Consider the following 6,376-nt stretch of genomic DNA (forward strand, 5'->3'; position numbering starts at 1 on the left):
AGAAAGAGGGTTTCAGGGCTGGGCGCGGTGGCTCACGCCTGTAATCCCAGCACTCTGGGAGGCCAAGGTGGGTGGATCACAAGGTCGAGAGATCGAGACCAACCTGGTCAACATGGTGAAACCCCGTCTCTACTAAAAATACAAAAAATTAACTGGGCATGGTGGCGCGTGCCTGTAATCCCAGCTACTCAGGAGGCTGAGGCAGGAGAATTGCCTGAACCCGGGAGGCAGAGGTTGCGGTGAGCCGAGATCGCGCCATTGCACTCCAGCCTGGGTAACAAGAGCGAAACTCCGTCTCAAAAAAAAAAGAAAGAAAGAAAGAAAGAGGGTTTCAGCCGGGCGTAGTGCCTCACGCCTATAATCCCAGCACTTTGGGAGGCTGAGGTGGGCGGATCACCTGAGGTCAGGAGTTCGAGACCAGCATGACCAATCGCGCCATTGCACTCCAGCCTGGGTAACAAGAGTAAAACTCCGTCTCAAAAAAAAAAAAAAAAAAAGAGCGTTCACAGTAGTTCACACAGATGAGTGTAGTGAATGGTATGTGTCATAACGCAGCACCTGCAGACCAGTCATATTGAGCTCATAAAGACCTGGGCTGTGAGAGTCAGTAGCAGAAGCACTTCGCAAGTTGTGATTTCAACAAAACAACATCATCTATCCCACTAAGGTAATAACAAAAATTTTTTGGGAAAGGCAAAAAGCAAATCTGTGTAAAAATAAAATATAAATAACCTATATATCTCTAGAAGAATACACAAAATATTAGTAATAGCGTTTACCTTTGGGAAAGGGAACTAGAAAGTTTGAGACAATTGGGTGGGAGGGAGAATTATGTTTTACTGTACACCCTTTTGCACATTTTTTATATGGTTTCTTCCTAGTTAATAGCCATTAACTAGGCCGGGCGCGGTGGCTCAAGCCTGTAATCCCAGCACTTTGGGAGGCCGAGGCAGGCGGATCACGAGGTCAAGAGATCGAGACCATCCTGGTCAACATGGTGAAACCCTGTCTCTACTAAAAATACAAAAAATTAGCTGGGCATGGTGGCACGTGCCTGTAATCCCAGCTACTCAGGAGGCTGAGGCAGGAGAATTGCCTGAACCCAGGAGGCGGAGGTTGCGGTGAGCCTGAGATGGCGCCATTGCACTCCAGCCTGGGTAACAAGAGCGAAACTCCGTCTCAAAAAAAAAAAAAAAAAATAGCCATTAACTAAAATTTATTTTGGATGTGATGTTGTATATGAACTGTGAACACAGGAGTTATAATTTTATGTTTGTATATAGCCAGCCACGGTGGCTCACGCCTGTAATCCCAGCACTTTGCCAGGCCAAGGAAGGTGGATCACCTGAGGTCAGGAGTTCGAGATCAGCCTGGCCAACATGGAGAAACCCCATCTCTACTAAAAATATAAAAATTACCCAGGCATGGTGGCACTCACCTGTAATCCCAGCTACTCAGGAGGCTGAGACAGGAGAATCACTTGAACCGGGGAGACAGAGGTGGCAGTAAGCTGAGATCGCACCACTGCACTCCAGCCTGAGCAACAGAGTGAGACTGTCTCAAAACAAAAAATAAATCAATCTTATGTTTGTATATATTTTATATATTAATAAAATAAATCAATATTTGGACCCAAAAAGACATATATATTTTTCTTTAAACTAATTCAAGCTGGGTGCTTACGTCTGTAATCTCAGTGTTTGGAAGGCCAAGATAGGAGGATCACTTAAAGCCAAGAGCCAGAGTTCAAGAATGGAAGAATGGGCCTGGACAACATAGCAAGACTCCAACTCTAAAAAAAAAAAAAAAAAAAAAAAACAAAACACTGTTAGCTGGGGGTCATGATGTGCACCTGTAGTCGTTTTTTTTCTTCTTCTTTTTTTTTTTTTTTTTTTAAGACAGAGTTTTGCTCTTGTTACCCAGGCTGGAGTGCAATGGCGCGATCTCGGCTCACCGCAACCTCCGCCGCCTGGGTTCAGGCAATTCTCCTGCCTCAGCCTCCTGAGTAGCTGGGATTACAGGCACATGCCACCATGCCCACCTAATTTTCTGTATTTTTAGTAGAGACGGGGTTTCACCATGTTGACCAGGATGGTCTCGATCTCTTGACCTCGTGATCCACCCGCCTCGGCCTCCCAAAGTGCTGGGATTACAGGCTTGAGCCACCGCGCCCGGCCGGTGCACCTATGGTCTTAATGACTGAGGCAGGAGGATCATGGTTGCATTGAGCCATGATCACACCATTGCACTCCAGACTGGGCAATAGAGTAAAACTCTGTCTCCAAAATTAATGAATAAGTAAATAATAAACTGATTACTCACCAGGCAAGGGGGCAGGTGTGTGCACATGTATTGGAGGGTCAGTAGGAGGAAGCATCCAGCAGAATTGAAAAAGTTCACAGGGGACCTAGGAAGAACTCCGTAAGCCTCCCTGAGCATGGTTGTTGAAGAACCAGCAGAGGGCAGACGGGGCAAGCCAGTTGCTGAAATAGGCCGCTGAGACGAATTTAGCCTTTTCCCTAAGAACATTGAGAAGCCCTTGTTCTTTACATTACATTAACCACTTTTTTTTTTTTTTTTTTTTTTTTGAGACGGAGTTTCGCTCTTGTTGCCCAGGCTGGAGTGCAATGGCGCAATCTCGGCTCACCGCAACCTCCGCCTCCTGGGTTCAGGCAATTCTCCTGCCTCAGCCTCCTGAGTAGCTGGGATTACAGGCACGCGCCACCATGCCCAGGTAATGTTTTGTATTTTTAGTAGAGACGGGGTTTCACCATGTTGACCAGGATGGTCTTGATCTCTTGACCTCGTGATCCGCCTGCCTCGGCCTCCCAAAGTGCTGGGATTACAGGCTTGAGCTACCATGCCCGGCCCTACATTAACCATTATAGAAATCTATTTTTGTTGCGGAATTTAACATTCTAAAATGACATTATTTTAAAATATCATTTGTTTCTCTCCAAATTAGGTCAAAGGATTATACATCATGATCAAGTGGAATTTACCCTGGGATGCAAGCGAGACTCCATCTCAAAATAAACAAAAAATAAAAGATGAAAATCACATCATCATTTCGATAGATGCAGAAAAAACATTTGACAAAATGTAACATAATTCATGATAAAAACTCTCAACAAATTAGCTATAGAGGAAACAGACTTCAGCAGCGCATGGTGGTTCATGCTTGTAATCCCAGCACTTTGGGAGGCCAAGGCAGGCAGATCACTTGAGCTCAGGAGTACGAGACCAGTCCAGGCAATATGGTGAAACCCCATCCCTACCGAAATACAAAAAATGTTAGCTGGGCATGATGGCACTTGCCTGTAGTCCTCGCTACTCTGGAGGCTGAGGTGGGAGGATCACTTGAGCCTGGGAGCCAGAGGTTGCAGTGAGCCGAGATTGTGTCACTGCACTCCAAAATGGGTGACAGAATGAAATTCTGTCTGGGAAAAAAAAAAAAAAAACAGAAGAAGAAGAAAAAGAAAAAAGAAAAAAAAGAAAGAAATATACTTCAACATAATAAAGGCCATAGATGCCAGGCACATCCTAGCACTTTGGGAGGCCGAGGCAGGTGGATTGCCTGAGCTCAGGAGTTCAAGACCAGCCTGAGCAACATGGTGAAACTCCATCTTTACTAAAATACAAAAAATTAAGCCGGGCACGGTGGCTCACGCCTATAATCCCAGCACTTTGGGAGGCCGAGGATGGTCTTGATCTCTTGACCTCGTGATCCACCCGCCTCGGCCTCCCAAAGTGCTGGGATTACAGGCTTGAGCCACCGCGCCCGGCCTAATTTTTGCATTTTTTGTAGAGACAGGGTTTCACCATGTTGCTCAGACTGGTCTCGAACCCCTGACTTCAGGTGACCTGCCTGCTTCAGCCTTCCAATGTGCTGGATTTAACATGCATGAGCCACTGCGCTGGGCCTTGCAATACAGTTTAAATATCAGACAGATACAGAAAAACAAACACTGTATGATCTCATTTACATGCGGAAATCTAAAAAAGTCAAACTCACAGAAGCAGGAGGTACACTGGGACTGCCAGGGGTTGAGCGGTGTCTGAAATGGAGACATGCTGGTCAAAGGATACAAACGTTCAGTAACAAGATGAATACATTCTGGGGATATAATGTACAAGATGGTGACTAAAGTTGACATCACTGTGGTAGTATACTCGAAATTTGCTCAAAGAGTAGATCTTAAGTGTTCCCCAACATGGTGAAACCCTGTCTCTACTAAAAATACAAAATTAGCCAGGCGTGGTGGTGCAGGCCCATAATCTCAGCTACTCCAAAGACTGAGGCAGAAGAACCACTCGAACCTGGGAGGCAGAGGTTGCAGTGAGCAGAGATCGCACCATTGTACTCCAGCCTGGGTGAAGAGCAAGACTCCATCTCAAAAATAAATAAATAAATAAGATTATAGGGCCGGGTGCGGTGGCTCAAGCCTGTAATCCCAGCACTTTGGGAGGCCGAGGCGGGTGGATCACAAGGTCAAGAGATCGAGACCATCCTGGTCAACATGGTGAAACCCCGTCTCTACTCAAAATACTAAAAATTAGCTGGGCATGGTGGCGTGTGCCTGTAATCCCAGCTACTCAGGAGGCTGAGGTAGGAGAATTGCCTGAACCCAGGAGGCGGAGGTTGCGGTGAGCCGAGATCGCGCCATTGCACTCCAGCCTGGGCAACAAGAGCGAAACTCCGTCTCAAAAAATAAATAAATAAATAAATAAATAAATAAATAAATAAGATTATAAAGGAGCCGAAAAATTCCTATAGCCTATAACATTGTAGCCATCATAATGTTGTAGTGCATGTGTTTCTGGTGATGCTGGTATAAACAAACCTACTGCACTGCTAGTCATGTAAAAATATAGCACATAGGGCAGGGCGTGGTGGCTCACGCCTGTAATCCCAGCTACTCAGGAGGCTGAGGCAGGAGAATTGCCTGAACCCGGGAGGCGGAGGTTGTGGTGAGCCGAGATCACGCCATTGCACTCCAGCCTGGGTAACAAGAGCGAAACTCTGTCTCAAAAAAAAAAAAAAAAAAAAAAAAGAGCAGAATGTCTTACCCTTACACTTTATTTATTTATTTGTTTTTGTAGAAACAGGGTCTCGCTATGCTGCCTAGGATGTTCTCAGACTCTGGCCTCAAGCTATCCTCTTGACTTGGCCTCCTTAAATTCTGGGATTAAAGGGCCTGAGCCACTGTGCTTGGCCTTAAACGTTATTTTTAAAACTGCAATAAAGGACATTACTGGGACAATTTACAAAATTGAAATACGGACTGTAGATAAGACAAAAAATTGTATCAATATTTGAATTAGATATAACTATACCATACGTGGTTGATACGTGGTTACATGAGAGAACATCCTTGTCCTTAGGAAATCCTGAAGTACTGAGGAAGAAAGAAACACGATCTATGCATCCTACTCTCAAATGATTAGAAAATTTGTGGTGGAGCTCAGTGGCTCATGCCTGTAATCCCAGCAATTTGGGAGGCCAAGATGAGTGGACTGCTTGAGCTCAGGAGTTTGAGACCAGCCTGGGCAACATGGCAGAACCCAATCTCTACAAAAAATTAGCCTGGCATGCTGGTGAGTGCCTATAGTCCCAGCTACACTGGAAGCTGAAGTGAGAGAATCACCTGAGTCCAGAAAATCAAGGCTGCAGTGAGCTATGGTCATGCCATTGTATTACAGCCAGGCAACAGAGTAAGATCCTGTTTAAAAAAAAGAAAGAAAGAAAGAAAATTGTATGTGTGTGTGTGTGTGTGTGTGTGTGTACATGTAAAAAAGAGAGAGAAAAAGCAAATATAGCAAAATGTTAAATATTAGTCAATCTGACTAAAGAGTACACAGTGGTTATTTGTACTATTCTTGCAATATTTCTGTAAGCTTGAAATTATCCTGAAATAAAGTTAAAAATACACCCTTGGCTGAGTGTGATGGCTCACACCTGTAATCCCAGCACTTTGGGAGGACGAGGTAGGTAGGTCACCTGAGGTCAGGAGTTCAAGACCAGCCTGGCTAACATGGAGAAACCCTGTCTCTACTAAAAATACAAGAAATTAGCCAGGCATTGTGGCTGTCACCTGTAATGCCAGCTACTTGGGAGGCTGAGGTAAGAGAGTAGCTTGAACCTGGGAGTCAGAGGTTACAGTGAGCCAAGATTACACCATTGCACTTCAGCCTGGCAGGCAAGAAGGTCAAGGCTGCAGTAAGCAATGTTTGTGCCACTGTACTCCAGCCTGGGCAACAGGATGAGATCTTATCTTAAAAACAAACAAACAAAAAACTGAAGTTTTCCAAAGGAGAAAGAATTCAGCCTGAGTTTCCAAACTGTTGGCCTGACCCATAGATTCTGGACATGCCA

Source organism: Saimiri boliviensis, chromosome 8 (assembly GCF_048565385.1).
Source record: "Saimiri boliviensis isolate mSaiBol1 chromosome 8, mSaiBol1.pri, whole genome shotgun sequence".
Taxonomy (NCBI): Eukaryota; Metazoa; Chordata; class Mammalia; order Primates; family Cebidae; genus Saimiri; species Saimiri boliviensis.